General features: G+C 51.1%; 1 protein-coding gene and 1 pseudogene across 3 annotated transcripts in view; both read right to left on the bottom strand.

Annotated features, from left to right (window-relative positions):
• Positions 1-24,376, bottom strand: part of GRIP2 (glutamate receptor interacting protein 2) — a 115,755-nt gene that overhangs the window by 82,470 nt on the left and 8,909 nt on the right. The window lies entirely within an intron of this gene.
• LOC135969567 (inactive rhomboid protein 1-like) lies at positions 1,753-13,556 on the bottom strand (annotated as a pseudogene).

Consider the following 24,376-nt stretch of genomic DNA (forward strand, 5'->3'; position numbering starts at 1 on the left):
AGAGATGGGGTTTCACTGTGTTAGCCAGGATGGTCTCGATCTCCTGACCTCGTGATCCGCCCGTCTCGGCCTCCCAAAGTGCTGGGATTACAGGCTTGAGCCACTGCGCCCGGCCCCATGTGTTTGTGTTTTAATTTCATTTTTCAACAACTCATTGTTAGTGTATTTTTCTCAAATGTATGTCTCCAGTGGATTGAAAATAAAAAGATAACACTGGCCTTCCCCAGATAGCCAAGAGGCACTGCTTTTACCGGAGCTACCCAGTGGTGAGAAGCTGGCGCTCGACCTGAGGTGCAATTTAACCTAAAATAAAGCTGTAAGGTAGAAGTTCTGCTTTTGAAATGAACAAAACTTTCATGTGAGCTGAAAGAGATGTAACTTTTTTTAGGTCAGGGTTTCTCAACCTCCGGCAGGATTGACATTTTGGGCCAGACAAATTCTTTGTGGTGGCGGGGAGCTGTCCTGTGTGCTATAGGGTGTTTGACAGCATCCCTGTCCCCTGCCACTGGATGCCAGTGGCACACACCCTCTCCCCACTTGTGATGACCCAAAATGTCTCCAGAGATTGCCAAATGTCCCCTGGGGAAAAAATATCACTCCTGTTGAGAATGGCTGGTTTGGATGCTCTGCTTTTCTGTATGTGAGAAAGAATGTGTCTAGGAGAGTGTTTGTACGTGCAGGTGTGTGTCTGTGTGGGCCTGGGCATGTGTGTGCTTTATTTCAGGCCCATCTTCCTCACTCACATTGCCTGGCCCCGTAGGCATCTGTGTTGGCAATCCTGGTGTCACCCATTACTCTCAAGTAGCGTCCGTCAGATCTTCCCTCCCTACAGGCTGTCACTGAGGCACAGTCTATGAAGGTTGCAGTGGAAACCAGGGAACCCTCAGAGCCACTGTCTTCACTGGGTGAAGCTGCTCTCCAATGCCTCCCACCCCCCCTCAGATCCCTACCCACACCACACCTCCCAAGACACCGGGGCACAGACAAGATCTCAGCAGCTGGACAGAAACCAATGCTCCTGCCAGAGAAGGGCTTCAGGCCTGAAGAACAACAGCCTGAGGTTAAGTAAAGTGGTCATCGAGAACCAGGGGTAAGTAAAGCTGAACTGTCACCTGGCAGGGGAGCTGGTGGAACAGAGGCTTGTGGTGGGGAGTTTGGGGGAGTGCAGCTTGTTCAATCTGCACATGTCTGTGCCCCAGCTCTGATTCAGGGGACTCTGACTCAGAACAACCTGGGCAGGGTCCCAGGGTCTGTATTTTTAAAGCTCACCAGGTGGTGTTGATACACAGCAAGAGTTGAGAATCCCCTGGGAAGCTTGATAGAACTATAAATTCATGGCAAAACCAAAGTAAGGAGTCTGACAGTACCAAGCATTGCTGAGGATGGGGAGCAACTGGAACTCTCAGACACTGCTGGTGGTGATGTAAAGTGGTACAGCTACTGTGGAAAGGTGTTTGACAGTATCCATTAAAATTTCAAGATATGTACATTCTAAAATATATCTCAATAAAGCTGTTAAATATATGCATATCCTATGAGCTGGTGATTCCACTTGATGGTATATACTCAACAGAAATGTATGCATTTAGGTACCACAGACATGTTTAGGCACCAGAGTATTCACAGCAGCATTTTCCATAAAAGTCAAAAATTGAAACAAACTGCAAGTCCAACCACAGTAGAAGAGATCAATAACAATGGTGGCATATTCACGCAGTGGAACTTTTTTTTTTCTAAAACGCTCCCAGTCCATTTATTGGCCGCATGAGGTGGTCGTCAAGAGACAAGTTAGAAGATTATCACAGGAAGTAGTATAATAAATGCCCGGCAGTACGAGGACGTGAACAAGGCACAAGAGGTCTGTCTTTAGGAAACAGGCCAGTCCCCACATGGAGCAGGTGACTCCTGTAAGCCTGTGAGGCTCAGGGTTGTTGTGTCTGGCTCTCGCCTGCTGGAGCACATGGTCCCTGGAGCCCACAGCCAGCTCGCTGGAGCTGAGCGTCCAGTTCGTACTTCTCGAAGAACTTGTCAGTGAAGGGGATGCAGGTGAGGAACACACCACTCACAGCGAACAGGATAGAAGTAGAAGAGGACCACCAGGCCAGCCAGGAGGCCCAGGAAGACCACCTGAAAGATGATGATCTGGCAGCATTTCTGGTACAGATTGAACTTGCCGAAGCTGATGTAGGGCTAGAAGGCGAAGGAGAGGAAGAGGCCACTGATGAACCCTGAGGTGTGGGCAAAGTTGTCGATCCAGGGCAGCAGCCCAAAGGTGAAGAGGAAGAGCACCACAGCCAGCAGCTTGAAGAAGGCATGCCAGGGCCACTCCAGGATCTGCCAGCTCTGGAAGAGCTCCACGAAGAGTCAGGCCAGGATGCCAAACTGGGAGCCAGCCGCAATCACCACTTCTCGGTACAGCAGGAAGATGGCACTGGCCAGGTTGCCAGTGACACCACTCGGCAGCTAGATGATGGCTATGTGGTGTCACCCTGCCGGCTTCTCCAGGTCCTGCAGGACTGTCATTTGGAAGCAGATGGACACCAGGCAGTGCAGGATCCTGGTGTGCAGGAAGAGGGACAGCCACAGGCGGTAGAACTGGTCAGGCACCTCAGGGTTGAGGAAAGGCAGGAGCCCACACACATCATCCATGCAGTGCACCTGAGAGCAGAGCGTGGCCTCCTCATGGAAATAGCCCATCACGAAGTCGCAGTACTCCCGAGAGGTGATCTCACACTTGCCCTTGGTGCCAATGCAGCAGGACCGCCCTGTGATGACACCGTCCATGTGAGGAAGGTTGGTGTGGTTCCTGGCACTGTTTTTGGTGCAGATCGGCCACTTGGTGATGTCTTCTGGCCATTCATGGGGGTCTTCCCAGGAGGGCTCATCACATACCCTGGGATCCTGGTGGCAGACAGAGCCAAACTGTCTCTTGTGGCTGGCAAGCTCTGGGGCGCTGGGATGGATAGGCCACGTCACCCACACTGCCAGCGTGGACGAGCACTCCTCCTCCGAGGTCTGCAGGCAGCCCGACCTGTCACTGTGCACGCAGCGGGCCGGGTGCTTCTCACACTCAGGCCCGCACCCTGAGTGAATGAAGCTGTGCACCTGTGGATCCTGGCACACGCAGGGCGAAAACTTGGCGCCCAGGTGGATGAGGGCCTCCGAGCTGGGCCCGATCCAGAAATTCTCCTGCTGCACGCACTTGACGTTCTCGTAGACCCCATGGTTCCACAGCACTGAGTCCACCATTTCATGTTGTGAGAAGCCCACAGGCATGATGCCATAGATGCACCCGGCTAGAACGGTGATAAGTGAGTGCATGAAGGTGAGCCAGTAGGTGAAGAAGGGCCTGTGGTTGTCCATGTCCTCAATCTGTCGCTTGATGAAACTGTCGATGTGCTTGTGGTAGGTGCGGTTGGTGAGCTCAGCCCATACAGCTGCTTCTCCCGGGCGAAGAACTTGCACACTGGCACAGTGATGCGCTGGCCCCGCGGCGGCCCCGCGGTGCTCACCACCTCCTGTTGGAGCCGCACCTTGGGCTGGGAGGCTGTAGCGCCCTCCTGCTTCCGCTAGCCTCGCTCCAGAAGCAGCATCAGGTGGCTGTGCTCAAGCTCACTGCAGTCCAGGGCTTGTGAGGTCCTCCTGCTCCGGTGCCTTCTCCCAGTCCTTGAGTGCTGCCTCCGATGGGGACTTGAAAACTTTGTCCAGGTATGTGGACAGCTCTTCATGGAGGATACCTTCCTGGGCAAAGAAGGATATATCCAGCTCATCAGGGAAATCAGTCGTGTCCTCTGCCAGAAAGCTGGTTGGAGTGAAGTTTCAATGCTGAGCCCGGCACAAGGTGCCGTCCCTAATCGAGCGGCCTTTCATCAGTGCTACGGCTGCCCGGAAGCTCATCTTGGCCACCGACTCTCGCTTCCCACAATGGAAGTTTACATAACAATGAAAAAGAATGTGCAACATACAACAAAACGGATAAATATCAAAAACATCATGCTGAATGAAAAGGACTGGACAGTGAAAAATATACGCTGTATTATTCCATTGATAAAAAATTCAAGAACAGGTGAAAACAAACTTCCCTGTGCAGTGATACACATAAGGTGATAACACCACAAAGAACAGCCAGAGAATGATTTTCAAAAAAGGTCAGGAGGGTGGGTATCTCTGGGGGAGCAGAAAGGGGATACGATTTGAGATGAGCCCATGTGGCAGGGTAGGGGGATCTTCTAAGGGGATGGCAATGTTCTGTTTCTCAACCAGAGTGGTTATGAGGGTGTTTACTTTTCATTACTCTCTACGCTGCACCTCTACGTTAAACTCACACGTATATTTTATCATTTTAAGTAAAAGAGGAGAAAAAAGATGCATCTGTGCCACTGCCTACAATGCTGATTCCTTATGTTTGGGCTGGGGCCTGGGATGAGCATTCTGAATATGCCTGCACCACCCCCAGGTGATTCCAGTTCACAAGGTTCTGGGGCCACACTGGGGTCTAAGACGTCTGCTGAGCACACGTGGGGTGAGGAATCCAGAAGCCAGCCTCAAATGGGTGGGCCCCACCTCTCTACCCATTGCTGGTTTTGAGTGGTGTGTGGTACCTGAGGTGGGGACCCAGCACGCCCCCAGCAGAGCAGCTGGCCCACAGGCCACCCTCAGTTGATGCCAGTCCTCTAAGGATTGTCCTGTGGGATATTCGTTTTAATAGGAGCATGCTGGGCTTACAGAGGGACTCCGGACAGGAGGGTGGGAGTTCGTCGCCAGTCACTGGAATCTCACAGCTGAGGCTGGCAGCCTAGAGAACCCACCCTGAAGGTCGGGCCCTTTAACAAAAGGGTGGGGAGGAAGCAACTGAGGGGCTGTCATCGGGGAGGCAGCTGGCATCTGCTGGTGCATCTGCTGAGGCCCGCCCTGTCTCCCCAGAGCTTGAGGGGCAGGCCAGCAGGTAAGCAGGAGAAAAGGGGAGCTTCAGGCGCATGCTCTGTGTGAGAAGTCACAGAAGATGGCAGCTGCATGGAGGCTGTGCCCCTTTATCAGCCAGGACAGGCTTGGGCAGGTGGGTCTTGACCCCACCCCATCACCACCTAAGGTGGTGATGTGTTAATCACCTGCTAAGTGCAGGCAGCCATGGCCAGTGCTGGAAATGGGAGGACCCACCCCTGTGGGGCTCAGGACTGCTGTGTTATAAAAGGCAGTGAGTGGGTCGGGGGTGTGGTGAGAGGGTGTAGCAGGGAGCAGCTCCAGAAGGCTGAGGGCAAGGTCTGGAGATCCGTGGGAACTGGCCACACCAGGGACCCCAGGCAGATAGAAGAGACTAGGCAGGGCGTGGGGTGGGCTGACAGCACAGGCTGAGCCTTCCACAGGGCAGGCGTGGCTCTCAAAGCTTTCCTGCCTTTACTCCGTCCATCCTCAGGACGGCACTGTGATGCGGGTGCTGTGAGTCCCATCTACAGATGGAGAACTGGGCCGCAGAGAGGTTAAGTAACCTGCACAAGGTTACACAGCTCATCAGCAACTAAGGCTGGATTGGAACCCACTTCATTACGCAGCCTCGCATTTGGCTTGTTTTCCCCAAGAATGGAAAGACCAGTGAGCAAGGAAGGCAGGGAGAGGCAAGGGTGAGAGGCCTGGTGCTGGGCCACACTGGGCCGGAGGGCCATGGGAAGACTTTGAACTTGATCCTTACAGCAGTGGGGAGCCACCGACCATAGAGAGGAAGTAAGGATATCAGATACGCATTTTACAGGTGCTCGCCTGCCATGTACAGCCTGACCGTCGGGCAACACCGGCCAGTCAACAAACATGGCCTCACTGGTGCAACATTTGCCAAGCATCTTGCAGGCATCATCTTCTCTTCAGGCCGTAGGTTCCATTTTGACCCCACTGTTAGCAAGGACATCTCAAATACCAACGTATGAATTTTACCAACTTTGACGACTGTAAGGAAGCCCTGTCCTGCACGCACCCCATCAACCACTTGAACTATTGATTCATCCTCTAAAAAGCACAGTTAGGCCACTTTCAAGTTTTTCCACGTTCAGTCTTGCTTTGTTGAGATAGGTTTCATGAAGTCTTTCCTAATTAAAGTTTGTAATGAGGATTTGATCCGCCAATCCATTTCTTTGCTCGTAGCTCCTATACCAGTTGTAGACAACTTCTACCACTGTGGAGTTCCTTTTTTGCCCATTATTTTCTTCGGCTCCAATTCTCTCCCGTCAGATTTTGGCAGAATTTAATGTTGGCATGGAGATTAGATTCGTCCGTCAATTTTTAGATCAATAACTATTTTTACTGTGCACAGTTTTAGTTGATGCCAGTTTTATTTTGTGTTGATTATTTTTACTAGTGATGTTCATGATGAATTGGGTAAGAGACAAATGGTGCATGTTTCTTTCTTAGGAAACCGATGAGAAATCGAAAAATGTTTGTGAGTCAGAAAAAGAAAAGAAGACAGACAACCAAGAGAAAGAGATTCAGCAAAAGACAGAGGCTGATAGAGAGGCAGAGACAGGAAGACACAGAGATAAAGCAGAGAGAGGCACACGCAGTGATGGTTTGGCTCCTGGCCACTCAGTGGAGTCAAATGACAGTGTCCATCCTAGTGTGCTCCATTGCCCTGCTTCCTCTACAATCAAAAGCTGGACATTCCCACCTCCAGGCAGTTGCCTCAACCTGGAAGGTCCTTTCCTTCTGGACTCAGCTCAAGGTTGCTCATTCAATTGCTCAGGACAGCTTTATCAAAATAAGATAAAAGGTCACCCAGATGGTGTCCCAGCAGACATGACCTCTGGGAAGATACTGACCAACAGACAACAGCCCAGGCCCAGGTAAAACCAACTCATCCCTTGGCCTAAGACAAGTTGCTCACATGCACCCTAGGTCCATGTGAGGCTGGGGGTCCCACTTGTGAAGTATCTAGCAGGGCACTGGCACACAGTGGATGCTTAAATAGTGCCCCTCTGCCCTGATGTCATCATGGTCCCCACCTCAATGGGCTGGCTAAGGATGATGCAAACCCTCTCAGCTCTGGCTTCACTTGCAACAGAACAGTGGCCTCATCCTTGCCCAGGGCCTGTGGGGTGAAGAGGATGTGAGCTTAAGGTCTCCCTGGTTCAGCCTTCAAGCTGGTGAGGGGTCCTCCTTTGCAGGACAGACCTCGACTCTGAGATTGAGCAGAGGCAGACTCTCATTGCCCTTCTCTTCCTGCCATCTCCATGGTGTGGAGCTCCACGTTAAGAAAGCCTCTGAGGCTGAGCCTTCGGGAAGGACTGTGGTGATCGATGAGCACTGTCATCGACAAGGGCCAGGGGAGCTTGTCTTGTGTTTCCTGCATCTTTAGTTGCTGCACTGCAAAGACCAAGAGCACAGAGACCTGGGTCTGAGCCTTAGCTACACCACCTCCAGCTAGCGACCGTGGGCAAGTCATGTCACCTCTCTGAGCCTCAGTTCTTCATCTGGGAAATAGGGATAATACCATGAGGTATTATCATGAGGGTTGTCATGAGGACTAAGAGAAGTGGTGCATACGTGGATGCTAATAAGAATTTGTGAAGGGGCTGGGTACCATGGCTCACGCCTGTAATCCTAGCATGTTGGGAGGCCAAGGCAGGAGGATCACTTGAGGTCAGGAGATCGAGACCAGCCTGGCCAACATGGTGAAACACCATCTCTACTAAAAATACAAAAATTGGCCAGGCGTAGCGGCAGGCACCTATAATTCCAGCTACTCGGGAAGCTGAAACAGGAGAATCACTTGAGCCTGGGAGGCAGAGGTTGCAGTGAACTGAGATCGTGCCACTGCATTCCAGCCTGGGCGACACAGCAAGACTCCGTCTCAGGGAAAAAAAAAGAAAAAAAAAAAAAAGAATTTATGAAGGAATGGGTTTTTCCTCCCTTATTTGTCAGGTGAGTCAAAGCGAGGTAGAAGAGCTGTCGTCTGAGCTGGATTATTTTCACATGTGGTGACCCACGCCAGCTGTTTTCTCTCTCTCTGGCCCTCAATTTCCTCTCCAATAAAGTGAACCTAACAGTTTCTTGTAAAAAGCTAAATACACACTTAGCATGCAACCCAGCAATCCCACTGCTAGGTATTTAGCCAAGAGAAAGGAAACACATATTCACACGACACTTGCATATCCGTGTTTAGGGCAGCTGTATCCACAGCATCCCAAACTAGAACCCACACAAATGCCCACGAACAAGTGGATGGATGAACGCTCTGAGGTACACCCGCTCCCTGGAAGAACAAGGCACTGACGCGCAACCACATGGGTGGGTCTCAAAACAGGCTGAGCCAAAGAGGCCGGAGACAAAAGATATCCATGCTGTGATTCAGTTTATATGAAACTCTTAAACACAAATCAAATACATACCAACAGCAAGATCAGTGGTGGCCTAGGTCTGGTGGGAATGTTCTAATTGTACCTTGATTGGGTTGGTGGCTACACAAATGTATACATTTGCCAAAACGTACTAAACTGTACACTAAAAATGAGTGTGTTTTATTGTATATACATTAGACTTCAACAAAGTTAATTTTTTTTTAAATGTCCCTGAGACAACCTTCTTGCAAACTTTTCAGGGCTCGTATGTGATCGGATGGGAGGATGGGCATGTAGGAACTTTGTCAGGCGGGAAAGCACTTTACAGGTGGGAGGCATTGTGGTAACTTCTATGGTTGGTACTGAAAACAGCAACTACAGCTCAACAACGCAGGTTCTACTGACAGTCTCCCACCAAGATGAGAATGCCACAGCCCTGGAGTCAGGCCCAATCAGGCTGGCGTTCAGTCTCCCACCTTCACAACCCGCTCTGCCACCTGCCTGGGGCAAAGTGGCCTTCCTCCCCCAGCCTCTGTTTCTGAAGCATTCCCCTCAGTTGGCTCTGGGCTGAACACAAGGTGTGCCATCAACCCTTATCAAATGTTGATTTCTCCAGTATCGCATTGACCGTAAGACCAGGGCAGAGAGGAGCAGCCTCCCCAGGGCTCACAGCTCTGCAGCAGCAGAAGCAGACAGAACCCCACATCCTTCCATGCCATTCCTGGACTGGCCTCTGGGCTGTACCCAGTGCCACACGGGGTGGGGTGGTGGGGTGAGGCTGTCCATCACACGGGTAACAGGTTCCCTCTGTGGCTCTCGTGACAGTGGCTGGCAGCCTCTCCTTTCAGCATAGAGGCTGATGGCTAAGTCACCGCATGCCAGGGTACTCAGAGAACTACTGTGTCCAACACAGGACTTCATGTTGGTCCCTATGGGGCAGGGGCTGGGTCTGGTCACCTCCACACCCCAGCACCCAGAGCAGGTGTTAAGCCAACACTCATTTACAAGTGGTCCATGGAGACCACATTGTGCCAAGTCCTGTTGGCCCTAGAAGGTTCTCCTCCCTCTCCCTCTGCTAAGCCCCCATGGCCTCTCCTGCCTTCCCTGAGTGGTTTCTCCCAGCCTCAGGTGGGAAGGGGACCACACATCTTTAAATTGCCTCCTGGTGTTGGATAAGCACCTTTGCTTCCCCGTAATGGTTCGTTTATGCGTCTACTTGGCCAGGCTGGGCTGGACGTGATGGTGCACACCTGTAATCCCAGCACTTTAGGAAGCCAAGGCGGGAGGATCACTTAGGAGTTCCAGACCAGTCCTGGGTAACATAGTGAGACCTTGTCTCTACAAAAACTAAAAAAAAATTAGCCGAGTGTGGTGGCCTATGCCTGTAATTTCAACTCGAGAGACTGAGGCAGGAGGATCACTTGAGGCCGGGAGTTTGAGGCTACAGTGAGCTGAGATTGCACCGCTGTACTCCATGTACTCCAGCCTGGACCACAGAATGAGATCCTTTCTCAAAAACAAACAAACAAACAAGAAACCCCAAAACCCACAACTTGCCCAGGCTTTAGTGCCCAGTTGTTTGGTTGTGGCTGTGAAGGTATTTTTTAGATGTGATTACATTTAAATCAACAGACTTTTGAGTAAAGCATTTTACCCTCCACAATGTGGGTGGGCCTGATGCAACCAGTAGTGAAATTAAGAGCAAAGACTGAGATTCTCTAAAGAAGAAGGAATTGTTTTCAAGGCTGCAACATAGAGACCCTGCCTGAGCCTGCCTGGGCTGCCCTGCAGATTACTGACTGCCGGCTCCACAACTGCATGAGCCAATTCCTTTAAATCAACCTCTCTCTCTCTCTCTCTCTCTCCCCCTCTCTCTCTGGAGAGACATGATAGATGGATGGATAGATAGATGATAGATGGACAGACGGGTGGATGGGTGGATAGATAGATGTTCAGATGAGTGGATGGATCTATTGGTTCTCTTTCTCTGGAGAACTCTAACTAATACACTCTTGGAGCCCCACCCTCCTCATCCAAACAAACTGAGGCTCCCACAGTGGACATCAGCTGTTTCTGCCCATCCAGCATTCAGACCTCCTTTTGGTAACAGCACCCTGATTTTGCTCTGAGGAGACCCCCTCCCCCATCCCCTGTCCGTGTGATTTCCTGGCTTATGGATAAGTTGGGTAAGAGCAGCAGGTAAGACTGACTGTAGAGGGGGGTCTCCCTCCCACACCTGCGTCCATGTGGTTCACAGGGCTGACATTGCTTCCAAGATAGGCATAAGCCAGGTTTATCCAATCGGAGCAGTCCTTTCTCCAGGCCACAGTGACTGGCTGAGAGGCAAGCATGTGACCTCACACTGTCCAATGGGAGACAGCCCCAGGACTTTTGCTGGCGCCATCTGCATGTTCTTTGTCCACTGGAAGGTAGAAAAGCCAACAGCCCAGAGAAAGAGAGAAGTGAAGGATGGGAAGACCAAGCTCTGATGTTGTCCATTGAACCCCTGGATACAGCCCTTCCTGAAGCCGATATGAGCATTGAAGGTCTCTTTCTCACTTGGGCGAGTTGGGGTTGGGTTTCTACCACTTAAAACCTAACACTGCCTGCCTGCTACTGCCTTCTTGGAAAGGCGTGACAAGGAACAGGTGGTCGTGGCTCAGCTGATAGAGTTTGGCCTCGCCTCTGTTTTGGATGCTGGTGTTTGCAAGCTTGGAAGCAAAGCGGAGGAGTGGGGCAACAGAGGAAAGACTGTGAGAGAGGGGAGAAGTAATGGGAAAAGGAATCCAGCAGCAGAGCTGCCAGGGAGACAGGCTAGGGGAGACGAGAGAGATAGCGATCAGGGAGCATGACGCGTTGCTCCTCGTATCTCAGGAACTCCTCAGGAAAGCCACAGTTATACTCCCGCTGCAGGGTATGAGAGTCTCACAGCTCCACTTCCACACAAATGTGCAAACACTTGGAATTGTCAAAGTTTCTAATGTCAGTCCTCCTGGCAGGTATCCCACTGTGGTTTTAATTTCCATTTTCCTCACGTGAGAAGCTATTGAGCACCTTTTCATGCATTTACTGGCTGCTTCGATCACTGCTCGAGTCACTAGCCCAATTTTCTATTGAGTTGTCTGTCTTCTTCTATAAGTGTCAAATACAGCTGCAAGGTAGGCACAGGGTGAGACCGGAGGCCACCCACAAGATTTAGGCACATCTGGATGGATTTAAAGGGGGTCTTTGCACAAATCACCAAGTCTTTCTAGCTTGGATGTTTTAGGAATCTGTGACCCTCACTCTTAGATTACAGGAAGATTAAAGCAGGAGGTGTGGAGAAGAGAGGAAGGGAGGGCCAACAGATATCTGCTTCGTGTCCAGAGCCACTTCACCTCACTGTGCCGCAGCCACCCTTGTCTTCCCTGAACATGCCAAGCTTGTTTGCGCCTCAGGACCTTTGTATTTGTGCATGCAGTTCCTTGCAGGGCTGGTTCCTTCTCATCATTCAGGAAGTCTTCCCCAAGCATCTCAGCTGAGAAGGAGTCTCCCTCCCTCTCTATCCCCTGATTCTGTTTCATTTAATTTCACTCCATGACCTAATTAGCGTGCACATCTATTTGTTGACATGTGCTTGGCTGACTTGCCCATTAGAATTTAAGATCCATCAGGGCAAGGTCCTAGTCTCTGTCGTGTTCACCACTGTGTCCTGAGGGCCTAAGGCAGTGCCTGGCACGTAGTAGCTGCACAGTAAATATTTGTTGAGTGAATGAGTGAACAAGTCTTAACAACAACCCTGTTAGGTAGACACTGACTATGTATTCATTTCCCAGAGGAAGACACTGAGACTCAGAGCAAGTGACTGAGCAGGAGTGGAACCCAGGTCTTCCCGACTCCATAGGTTGCCCTTGCTCCCCTGCCCCTCTCCAGCTTTCTTTCGGCTCTGGGGGTGGCAGTTCCATGAATTCTTACCCTGTCTTATAACTGGGTTTCCTGGCTCGTGGATGAGCTGGGTAAGAGCAGCAGAAAAGACTGACTGCAGTGGTGGGTGGGTGGGGGGGGATTTGGGGGGCTGGGAGCCCTGTGATGAGGCCAGTGCATGAACCAGATGCAGGGCAAGTTTACAAACCTAGGCCCACCTCAGTGGTGAAACCATCACAAGAGATGTCTCGAGAGGTGTCCTGAAAGCCTCCTAGTCCAACCCCCAGCCAGAACAGGAACGCTTTTGACAGCAACCTTGATCAGGGCCCACCACCTCCCAGGGCAGTCCAGTCCAGTCTTGCCCAGGTCCAAGGGGAGCACAAGTGACTGGGGCCTTCCTTGACCAGAGCTCAGCTGGGAGGCCAGGAGGCTGGGAGGCTGGGAGGCTGGGAGGCTGGGAGGCCAGGAGGGAAAGCCCAGTGCCTCCTAACTGGGAAATCTGAGCACTGCTGGATGTGTGGCAAGAAATTAGGTTAAAGGAAGAATAATCAGCTCATTAACCCCCTTGCCAGACTCCACATGCTCACAGACACCTGCTTCTAAGCTACGCTGCTGACTGTCACTGTCTGCCGGGATCTGGGTGGAGTGGTACAAGTGAGATATTTTATTTATATGTCATGCATATTTATTAGGAAGAGGTAAATAAATTAGCTGCCTGCCATCTGCAACCACCAGTGTACGCCAAGTTCCTTCCCTCCTCCTCCACCCTGGGAGGGGCCACACCAGCAAAGCCCAAAACTTGTGAAAAGGAGGGTCTCCTTTCTAGTCAGATTTTCTCCATAGTTTCAGCAGTCCTAGAATTAGAATTTTTCCAAGAGGAAATGGATGCCAGTTGCTATCCTAGGCCACTTGCCAATATCTCATCTTCCCAGCAACCCTGAAAGGTGGGTTGCCATCCGCATTTTATAGACAAAGACACTCTGGTTCAGAGAGGTCAGGTCACTTGCCCAGGGTCACACAGCAGGTGAGGGGAGTAGCTCAGCTCAAGTCATGGAGGCCCAGGGACTTCTGTGACAAGCCAGACAGAAAAGCTGGACCAGGAGGTGACTGCATTCTTGCTCTGGCACTAGTTTCTGTGGGGTCCAGGCTGGTCCCATAACTCTCTTGGCCCTTCTGTGTTGAAAGGGAAAATAAAACACGACAGAACAGAATCCACGTGGGGCTGTGTGGAGAATCAAGTCACCATTCGTCCAAATCCTGAGTGTCCTTCAAGCCCACTGTGGAGGCTCCTGACTCTGCGAAGGGGCCACATGACCCCATTGCTGCCCCCATGCTTGCTGCGTGACTCTGTGCATATCAGTGGACCTCTTGGAGCCTCAGTTTCTTCCTCTGTAACATGGAAAAACAACTTTCGGGGAAGAGGTGCTGGCTACAAGGAAGAGGATTTCGCTGTGTGGAAATCCTTGTAAAACACGTGTCCAGTGGGAGGTGGGCAGCAGGCTGGGACCACGGACTATGGGCAGAGGAGGGGCTCCAGAATGCCCAATGGTGCTGCAGAGACCAGAGAGGGGCCATGACTTGCCCAGGCTCGCACAGCAATTAGAACTGTTGGGAGCCTGGCCGGGCGCGGTGGCTCAAGCCTGTAATCCCAGCACTTTGGGAGGCCGAGACGGGCGGATCACGAGGTCAGGAGATCGAGACCATCCTGGCTAATACGGTGAAACCCCGTCTCTACTAAAAATACAAAAAACTAGCCGGGCGAGGTGGCGGGCGCCTGTGGTCCCAGCTACTCGGGAGGCTGAGGCAGGAGAATGGCGGGAACCCGGGAGGCGGAGCTTGCAGTGAGCTGAGGTCCGGCCACTGCACTCCAGCCCGGCGACAGAGCGAGACTCCGTCTCAAAAAAAAAAAAAAAAAAAAAAAAGAACTGTTGGGAGCCCTAGAACACCTGCCTCTCAGACTGCAGAGGAGGATCCCAGAGCACTGAGCCTAGATCTGAATCTCTTATGAAGCACCCGTACATCTCCTCTGGAATCACTCCTGCCCACAGCCCATAGCGAGGCAGCCCACTCCTGCCTCACTGCCTCACTGCCTCTGCCTCCCTACAGGGTCTTTTCATTAAATTAAGTGCAGAATCAAATGCAATTGCTGTCGATTTTCCCCAAGGGGCCACCCGCCACCTCTTTCCAGGATGCCTGTGGGGCCAGGACTGAGGCAAGGCACTCACACACCCCCAAACAAATATTATGGAGTTGTGTTGTTGTTGTTGTTGTTGTTGTTGTTGTTGTTGTTGTTGTTTGAGACAGAGTCTCGCTCTGTTGCTGAGGCTGGAGTGCAGTGGCACGATCTCAGCTCATTGCAACCTCCGCCTCCCAGGTTCAAACGATTCTCCTGTCTCCCAAGTAGCTGGGACTACAGGCGCCCGCCACCATGCCCAGCTAATTTTTGTATTTTTAGTAGAGACAGGTTTCACCATACTGACCAGGCTGGTCTGAAACTCCTGACCTCGTGATCCACCTGCCTCAGCTTCCCAAAGTGCTGGGATTACAGGCATGAGCCACCACGCCTGGCCATATTATGGAGATTTCAACAAAAAATATTATTTTTAAAGGTATTTGATTTAATACCTTTGAACCTGATGTTAGTGAGCCCCCATGGGGCCCACACAGCCTCCCCATAGCTCTGGGAGGTAGAATTGGCCCATTTCACACATAAAGGACAGTTCAGAGCAGACACAGGCCAATTGGGCCCCCACTTCTGGGACCGAGGCAGCTGGAGGGGAAAGGGACTGCAGCTGTGCAGAGCCACCTTGTCCTAGGGTGACTGTCAGGGGAAACAGGCATGAGCTGCAAGGAGGAGGCAGGCTAGGCTTGAAGGAGACCAGAGAGCAGCTCCAGTGAACTCTGCACAGCAAGCAAACCTCAGCCCCCCAGCTTCCTTCAGGAGGAATATACACAGCTAGCTCAACCAAGCACCCACTGCATACCAGGCACTGACCGTCACACTGGCTCATTTAATTCTCACCACCTCTCCAGCAGAAAGGTACCATTTTTATTCCATTTTACAGATGAGGAAATGGAGGTCCCTTCAGCTTAAAGACGACAGAGTCAGAGGGAACAGCAGGTGCAAGGTCTCAGGAATGAGAAATCAGGTCCCACATAAGTCCCCCCCCACCCCCCCACCCCCATACGCCCCCACCCCCCGCTTAAAGCACTATAAAGGTTTCCCATGATGCTCAGAAGAAACCCATATTTCTTCCATCGGCCTGGCACCCCTGCTGAGCCCTCTGCCCTTACACCATTTCACTCTTCAGCTTTCTCACGGTATGGCAACCACACTGGCCTCTGTTCTTCAAACACACCAGGTGCACTCTTGCCCCAGGGCCTTTGCTCCTGTGGTCCCCTCCACCTGAACCACTCTTCTTCCAGGTCTTCCCTTGGCTGGGCCCCACACAAATGTCACCTCCTCTAGAAGGCCCTCCCTGACTACCCCATCAACTTCTATCATTCATCCCCTTGCCCTGTCCTCCAACCAGCACTTCTTCCCCCAGTGAACTCTTATTTGTCCCATTTCTGGTCCATCTTCTCTGCTCCACAAGAACAAAGACTCAGTCCTATTCACTACCGTACCCCAGCACTTAGTGACTGGCATGTATGAGTTAAACAGTTGTAGAATGAATGAATGAAAGGAGAAACAAGGACTCCATCTGCGGGGCTGGGTGCCAGGGCCAGGAGGCAGGCAGGAGAGGCAGCAAATGCCTGGATTCAGGCGATGGTGACAACAGCCCTGCCCTCGCCGTGAATACTGGTTCCCTGAATCAAAGGTGCTGGGGTTAGGGGCACTTCCCAGAGGAAGCGGGAGGCCTCATGGGATGTGGAGAGGGATAAATGGCCTAGAACATGAGGAATAGCCATACTCCAGGAGATTATGTGGCCCTTAAAACTGACAAGTGTAAGAAATAACATCTGCGGGGGGAAAGCCTACATGAATTGCATGATAGGCTGACGGCAGCCCCAGGAAAGGTGAGTCTTACTGCAGCCTTATTTAAAAAGCCCAGTGCTGGCCGGGCGCGGTGGCTCACGCCTGTAATCCCAGCACTTTGGGAGGCCGAGGCGGGCGGATCACAAGCTCAGGAGATCGAGACCATCCTGGCTAACACGGTGAAACCCCGTCTCTACTAAAAATACAAAAAAATTAGCTGGGCGTGGTGGCGGGTGCCTGTAGTCCCAGCTACTCGGGAGGCCGAGGCAGGTGGATCACAATCTCAGGAGATCGAGACCATCCTGGCTAACACGGTGAAACCCCGTCTCTACTAAAAATACAAAAATATTAGCCCGGCGAGGTGGCAGGCGCCTGTAGTCCCAGCTACTCGGGAGGCTGAGGCAGGAGAATGGCGTGAACCCTGGAGGCGGAGCTTGCAGTGAGCCGAGATCGTGCCACTGCACTCCAGCCTGGGCGACAGAGGAGACTCCGTCTCAAAAAAAAAAAACAAACAAAAAGCCCAGTGCTGAGACAACCTTGATGTCCAACCATGGGGGAGCAAGTAAATAAACCGTGCCTGGAATGACCACTCCATGACGCATGCTGCAACTCAAGGGCTTTTAATAATCCAGGGAAATACTGATCCTGTAAAGCCAGGTGAAGAAAAAACAAAACATAAAATAATGTGTGTGGTATGACAGCAACAAAAAATAAATGATAGATAAAAGACTGAAAGGAAACATACCAGAGTGGCCCTGGGGAGGGGGCAGGTGGAGGATGATTTTCATTTTCTTCTTGGTCTTTATTTTCAAAATAGTCTATATTTAACAACAATTACATGCTTAATCTGAGAAAAAGTCATTTCATTTAAGAGGATTTATTTTCTTAAAGATTGCCAGAAGCCAGAGAAATATGTCCATATCAGTTCTGTATGCAGAAGGGGGTCCATTGCACGGCAATTGTCTTTGTTTATTGATGTTGCTGTGCTTAATTACTAAAACTAGTTTAAATGTCCAACAAACATCTTAGTGGTTTTATAAAATTAGAAATGCAGAAAAAGGAGGAACCATGAAACTGGCCAACAGGAAGGTCGAGAGTCCAATCCTAGCTCAGGCACTAAGTTAGGCAAAACCCTTCTCTTTTAGGCTGAGGTGGGTGGATCACCTGAGGTCAGGAGTTTGAGACCAGCCTGGCCAACACAGTGGCATAGTGAAACCCCGTCTCTACTAAAAATACAAAAATTAGCCAGGCATGGTAGCAGGCACCTATAGTCCCAGCTACTAGGGAGGCTGAGGCAGGAGAATTGCTTGAACCTGGGAGGCGGAGGTTGCAGTGAGCCGAGATTGTGCCACTGCACTCCAGCGTGGGTGACAGAGTGAGATGCCATCTCCAAAAAAACCCAAAACAAAACAAACAAACAAACCTTCTTTTTTCTGGGCCTCAATCTTTTCATCTGCAAAATGGGGCTAACCATCCCTGCCTCCCATTGTTTGGTAGAATTGCGGCCTCTACAGAAAGGGCTGTGCCTGTGCCCAGCACATGGTAGGTGCTCAGTAAATGCCAGGTGCTCTTTGCCCTCCAAGACCCCAGCTCAGGGTCCTTCCAACTACTATACTCCCAACAGGTAGGCAGGGCTCCTCCTCAAACCTTTTCAGTCTTGCACTCCATCTGTAAAAAATGTGCATTCTTCTGCAGTGACATATCCATATGACTCATAAAGTATCCATATATTACTATATTTGTATATCATGCACATTATACAACATACGCAAAAAGAGAAACAAATTAAACTGTGAGAGAAAATAAATGTAAATGGAAGTTCTCCATATTTGTTCCCAACCTCCTCCTCAGGAGACTCTCCTGGGCATGGCTCACGCACCCCACTTGGGAGACCGCTAGCTGTGTCTGGGAGTTCCTGGAGGGCAGAGTTCACCGAGGTCTTAGTCACTGCTCTGTTCCCAAAAAACTGTTGGCACTCAGTCAAGAGTTGTTTAGTGAGCTCTGTGGCTCAGTCTGGGTGGCCTCTCCTGGGACCCTGGAGACCACTGATGTGCACCCTCCTGGGGCCTAGCCTCACTGTAAAATACAGCTGCACCCACCCGCCTGCCCTCCGGGACTCCCACCAGCCCAGAGCCAGCTGCCCACAAAGCCCTGGATATAAATCTTGAGGCTCAGTTCCGTCAGTACAGAAGGCAAGCAGTGAATTTAAGGCTCCAGGGTCTCCAGCAGGAAAGCTTCCTGGGGGAATTCATTTTTCACCCTAGAATAAATTACCGTCCCTGGATGACAGAGGGGAAGCATTTGCTCATTTGGTTGAAAAGTGGTTGTTTGAAGGGCCCCCCCACACCTCCCACACAGGAGATTCCCCAGCAAGCTTCTAGTTGGCTCCCAGCTTCTAGGACTATCCATCCAGGGACCTCCAAGACAGGGGCCTCATGACGGGCCCCCTCACACCCAGCCCCCGAAAACCTGCCTCCATCCTTCTCCTCCAGGCTGTGGTCTCCACCCCACTGAGCAGAGGCCTGGGGCTAAACAGAAGCCGCCTACTCACTCCGCTCCTTGAACAAGCTAAGCCATCTCAAGTCTTTATCCCTTTTGCAAACTCACACAAATCCTAAGTGGGAGCATAAACTGGAACAGCCTTCTTGGGGAGCTATGCAGCACTGGGTGCAGGACACGTCCTATTTCCTTAGCTGGAGGATGGGTGCACTGGGGATGTCTTCATGTTGCTCTTTAAAAAATACGAATGTACCCATCGCTCTTCGTTGTGTACAATATACCTTGTGATAAAACAGCAAAGTGTAGAAGTGCATGATAGTACACAACTCTTTGTGTAAAAAGGAAGAAATGTATTCACAGTTGCTTCTATAGGCATAGAAGAAATTTCTAGAAGGATAGTCTAGAAATGGATGATAGTGGTTGCCTACCACGGGAGACGGGGGGACTAGGCAGGTGGAAGACAGGGGTTGGAGAAAGGTTCTTCGTGGATGTGTTTTGAGGTTTTTTTACCTGCACAATGTGACTGAGTTCTCAGGCCAATCCCCTATAGACAGTCGGTTTATTCCTTTTTAAAATTTTATTAACACTGCAACAAACGTTCTTATTCATATAGTGCGTCTGTGATAGGTTTTTCCCTAGAGTAGATACTTGGAGAAGGAATGGCTGGGTCAAAGAGTGTCGGCACTTGCCATAGTGACAGGTAACTGTCAAACTACCCTCCATGATAGCTCTACCCACTTATTGTAGATGTCAGCCTCTACTTCCCCCACAATCCCACCAACACTACAGACTACACTTTGTTTTTTTGGTTTTTTTGTTTTTTTTTTTTTTTGAGACGGAGTCTCTCTTTCTTAGTGCAGTGGCCGGATCTCGGCTCACTGCAAGCTCCGCCTCCCGGGTTTCCGCCATTCTCCTGCCTCAGCCTCCCGAGTAGCTGGGACTACAGGCATGAACCACCACACCTGGCGACTTTTTGTATTTTTTGTAGAGATGAGGTCTCACTGTGTTACCCCGGCTGGTCTCAAACTCCTAGGTTCATGTGATCCTCCTGCCTCACCTCCCAAAGTGGTGGGATTACAGGGGTGAGCCACCACACCCAGCTAAACACCATGAATTTTTAAATTTCCCATTAAAATTGATATTGCACGTGGCTTTTATGAATGTTTTCCTAATGCTAACAGGATAATCCCCGAGAAGGTGAGGCTGGCCTTCTTTCAGCCCTTTCTGGCCGTCTGTGTTTCCTCTTCTAATCACTGCCTGCTCAGGCCTGTTCCCAGGCTCCTGGATGCTTACTTTTCTTACTGATTTGCAGATCTTTGTATACTCAGAATATCATTCTTTATCTGGGATGCAGGTTGTAAATACCACTCCTCCTCATCTGTGTCTTGTCTTTAAAACTTCTGAATGATTTCTTTTGTTATACAAAACATTTTACTTTTTATTTTCCAATTTTTCAATCCTTTTCTTCATCACATCTGCATTTGGACTTTTTCTCTCACCTGATAAGGCTGATGCCCGGCCTTGCGGGGTTATTACAAGGAGTAGAGAGAGAATGAATAAGGCTCCCAGAAATGCTGAGCAAATATTCCTAACATAGCAAGGATGGTCATTTCAGAGGTCACCCGGCCTCCACTTGCTTCTCTCCCTCTAATAGCCAGCAGGAGCTTTCTGAAGATGTCACTCTTGCTTGAAAACCTTTCAACTCCCTAATGAGGATGAAGCTCAAATTCATCTAGCGAGTGAGTTCAAAGTCTCAAACACAAAGGACTCTACCAGCTGAGCAGGTGATTAAGTGTATAAAGGGGCTAGGTGGAGAGTATGACAATGTGCCCCTGGGGGGGAAGCAAAAATGCAAACCCAGGGTTGCCTGATCTTCCAAAGAAAGCACTAAATCTATATTTTTGCATGCGAACGTCCTCCCCCATTGAAAACTTACTGGCAACTGATTATTTTTTAAGCCACTGTTAGAGTCAAACAAGACCCACCTGTGAGCCAGATGTGGCTATTTCTGCCCTCAACAATCTGGCTCCAACCTACCTCTGCAGAGTTGTCCCTCCACATGTGCACCTCACACAGCTGACAGGCCAGTCACACCACTCAGATGTGGGCACAGCACACTTCTCTCCACTCTGTGCTTTTGCACATGCTGACCTCTCTGCCTTAAATACCTTTCCCTGCTTTCCTTCTGGCCAACTCTCACTTGCTCTTGAAAACCCAGGTAAAATATCAACTCCAATTCCCCAGCCCCAGACAGAATTCCACGCTCCATCCCTGAGTGCCCCATCACTCCCGTGGTATTAATACTCCCTGTATGATCTTGAGCATCACACTTCCAGGAGGAAGCTGCCTGGGGACACAGAAAGAGCCTTGGCTTGACAGAAAGATATTCCTAGGCTGAAATTCCTGCTCTGCCACTTCCCAGCAGCGCATCTTTGGGCAAGTGACTTAACCTCTCTGTGCTTCAGTTTCTCAATTGTGAGATGGAAATAATCAGACCTATGCTAAGTCAGGTTTCTGGGAAGATAAATGAAATTATGTAAAAGAAGTATCTAGAATGCAATAGGGGCTTAATAATGGTTTATGCAATGAAAGAACAAATGGAATAAAGAATGAATATTTCCTCAGAGTTCTATAGACTCAGCACATGGAAAAGTTAGCTAACTTTCTGGAAGGGAGCCTGGGGTATTAGCCAAACCGTGCCTCTTGCCTTCTTTTCCAACCTCCTGATTTCAGAGAAAGCTGTGGGCCCTCTATCTCCCAGTGCCATGCACCCTGAGGACCCTCTGGGGGTACAGCCATTCAAGGGCAAGGACTACACAGGAATGAGTCCCAGTAGGTAAACTGAAGCAGACCAGATGTCAAGAAAAGGAGAGAGGAGATGTGAGCACCTGGTGCCCAGGAGGCACATCAAGAGGAAGGGAAGAAGCAGCAGCCCCTCGGGCCTCTGTATCCACATCTGTCTGCTCTGTGGGATCTGGGACTTTGTCTATCTACTTCAGCTCTGTATTCTCATGTCTGGCACATAGTAGATACCAAAAGAAGTGTGCTGATTGAATGGATGACTTTAAATAATGTGAATAAGGCTGCTCAGTAAAATGTAAATGGCCGTGCGAATGCATCCAGCAGCTCCACAGAGAGGGGCATCTCTGCCATCTCCACACTCAGGCCTGTCCTAGCTGCTCCCAGGCTGGGTCCCTGAGCTTAGCTCAGAGTTGGGGTAGGGTTCAGAGGAAGGATGACAGGTAGGACCATGCACAAGTAGGTGCCTGAGAGGCTGATGATCCATGGGGCCTTCCAGGGCTCACAGGCTCCACAGCTCCCACCCCGCAAGGTGCCGTCCAAGTTTAAAGAGCCCCGAGGCTGAGTCTCCTGCCAGCAGACCTGCATGGACAGGCTCTGGGTCTCCAGCTGGTAAAGGAGAGGGGGAAGGAGAGAGGGTAGGAGGCCATCAGGCCCTGGGAAGCCCCTTCAAACAATCGACCCCACACACTCCACTGAAGAAACTGGGCTCAGAGAGGCGAGAACTTGCCCAAGGTCACCCACCAGGATGTGAACCCATGTTTAGCTCTCCTCACAGTTTGGGCTTTTTTCACTAAATCCAGCTGGCCAGATATTCGGAGCCCCAATTCCCAGCACCGGCGGGGGTGTTCGACGTCAGACGTGAAGCTCTGGGTTTCCAGGCACCCAACAAGCCACTCTTCCCCGACTCCTCGTGGTGGCCTAGCACAAGAATAGGCTGCTGCCTCCATTTCCCCATCTGCCATCTAGTGTCTTGCTTGACCCTGTTCTTTGGAATTCTGGCCCCAAAACCCCATGGTCCTGGTTCTTGGCCAGGATCCTCCTCCCAGAGCAAAAGCATGGAGCCACAATGCTGCTGCTGTGTGACTAGCATCCTCTTCCCAGACTGAGGACTTGGAGCCACAAGGCTACCACCATCTGACTCGTGCCCTTCTCCCAGAACAAGGACATGGAGCCACAATGCTGCCGCCATCTAACTTGAGTATTACCTGCTCCACTGGTCACACCCCTGCCTGGTACACCCATTGGCCAGGACCAGCCTGGTGTCGCCACATACATGTGGACACTGCTGGGGACTAATGTCATCCCCAACCCAGCCCAGCCTCCCTGGATTTCCCCAGCTGCTGGGGTCTCAGCCCAGCACAGCTCGGGTGCCAAGCTCCTGACACCCATCTGCCCCTCAGTCCAACCTGGGGAGCACAGTATTTGTCTCTGCTTTTGGCTTACATCTTGAGAGAATATTATTTATATTATGGAGAAAAAAAATTCCTGAGATAAATACTTGCTCCAAAAGCCACTCCGACCTTCCTCTGACTCAGTGTCTCGTCTGGCTTCTCAGACACAGGCCTAGGGGCCTCCCCACTGGGCCACAAACATGACTGATCCTCATGGCTCCCACTTCTGGCAACTCAAGAATCAGACGAGAACAACTTACCACCATTTGCTGTGTGCGTCACCAAGCCTCATTCAGTCCTGGCCAGTGGACAGGAGGCATCACACAAACCAATGACACAGTCACCATGTGGGTCCAGGGCTCCTACAGTTCTCCCAAGATGACCCTGAACATGGGTTTTGTGTGAGAAACCAGCAATGATGTCACCCCATGGTTCACAAGGCGCAGGCCAGCCTCCCTTCTCACAGCTCGGGTGCGCTGCAGGTTGGCAACATCCCCCATGCTCTGGAGGCTAAAGGCATCGAGGTTCCTCGAGAGGGATGCTACCGGCATTTGGGGTGGAGAGTTCTTTGGGCAGGACTGTCCTGGATATGCCAGAGACGTAACATCTCTGGTACCCTCCTACTAAAGGCCAGCAGCCCTGCTGTGATTGTGACAACACAAAGATACCCCCATCCAGGCCCACATAGTTGAGAGCTACGCGCTAGCCCAACCTTTCAAACCACATCCCCAATGAAAGCTCATCCAGGCTCTATTTGCATGACCCTGACGGTGGGGGACTCACCCCTCTCAAAGACCCCAGCCCCTCCATAGCCACCTGTGACCAGCAGAAAGCCTTTTGCTGCAGTTGCTGCCTCCCTGTGACTCCTCTGCTGGCGAGACGCAGCCCTGCCTTTTGGGGGCCTAGACCTGCCTATCTCTGTGCCTGGAATGGCCCTGAAGAGACCTGGTCTCCCCAGCCCTCAAGTACTGCTCTGAGCCCTCCCAGGACAGGTGCTCTGTCTCTCTGCCTCTGACTCTGGTATGTCCCTACCCCTCTCTCAGGGTAGCAAGTACAGCAAACAAGTGTCTCTTTCAGTCTTGCTAAACATTGACCCAGTCTGTGCTGGGAGTTAAGGAGCCCTGGCCCTCCTTCAGCCCTGCCCTGGGCTCTGGGGATGTGGATCAGATGCCCCAGGGGGAAGAGTAGACTCGGGTCAGGTGTGTAGGGAAGCAGTGACCTGCTGCCACACCCAGGGCAAAGGCTGGGAGCAGGCTTGTCTGGAGAGTCCCAGACTGAGACTCAGCCTCCTGGGATCAACACTCGACACGTGGGTGAATCCTGGGGAGGGAGAGGAGTTCCACTTGGGGCCAGGGCAGGGCCACTCTAGGACCAGGACCAGCACATCCAAAGGACCCTGCAGAAGCCACATGGAAACCTTAGCCCTCATTCACTTCCCAGTGGTTCAAAGCACAGCCTCTAGCCTGGGTTCAAATCCCAGC

This window comes from Macaca fascicularis, chromosome 2, assembly GCF_037993035.2.
Source record: "Macaca fascicularis isolate 582-1 chromosome 2, T2T-MFA8v1.1".
NCBI classification, from domain to species: Eukaryota; Metazoa; Chordata; class Mammalia; order Primates; family Cercopithecidae; genus Macaca; species Macaca fascicularis.